Source organism: Penaeus monodon, chromosome 15, assembly GCF_015228065.2.
Source record: "Penaeus monodon isolate SGIC_2016 chromosome 15, NSTDA_Pmon_1, whole genome shotgun sequence".
Classification (NCBI taxonomy): Eukaryota; Metazoa; Arthropoda; class Malacostraca; order Decapoda; family Penaeidae; genus Penaeus; species Penaeus monodon.
The window spans coordinates 28124516-28125340 of NC_051400.1; positions in this window are offsets into that span (position 1 = coordinate 28124516).

Below are 825 nucleotides of genomic sequence, written 5' to 3' on the forward strand. Positions count from 1 at the left end.
TACGGTATATATGTGTATGAACAAGTATGCTTATGTTGCTGTTAATAATCACGTATGTTGTTGACAGAGATGATCGCAAAATTTACTCTTGTATGGTAATATAATAATACCAAACACATCAGTCGACATAATTTTAAAACTAAAAAGATTTTCTGAACTTTAGCGGCGTTAACTGTTCCATATTTTCATAACTTAACCGAGTTCCGAGGACATCCATCTAAGCCACAGTTTATAATTTCCCTCCACTTTGATGGGCCTAATTATCCGCGACGTAATATCCCCCACTAATCCTGAACACAAACTATAAGAACTGAACGAAACTTAAAGCACTTCTCGAATTTTGCCTGGAGTGGGTGACGTTCTTCCTTTTATTTTCATTTCATGGCATTGGTTTTCAACCTATGACCAATATTCGATCTCCCAGAGCGGCACATCTCGAGGTGGGCATAGTGTCGGCTTTTGCATCATCGTAAAAAATGATTGATGCTATTTAATGCAAAGTAATGACGCCCTCATTACTACCTGATGTTGTTCTGGAAGGGATGAAGTATCAAGCATGGCCAAATAAATCTGACCGATATCGATATCTTTACAAAATTAACTTTTACAGCAGATAAGAGACTTGCGACGTTTAATTTTAGTAAATTACTTTAATAAAAAAACATACATAATATTCAGGAGAATTAGTTTTACCAATATGTTGATAGAAGTTCATGATAATAATGTTTATACCTATATGTTTAAAATTATATTTACACTGTCTTCAGTAGGATGCATCATACATTATAATGATTGTAGTTAATATCATGTACGCAAGTATTTGCG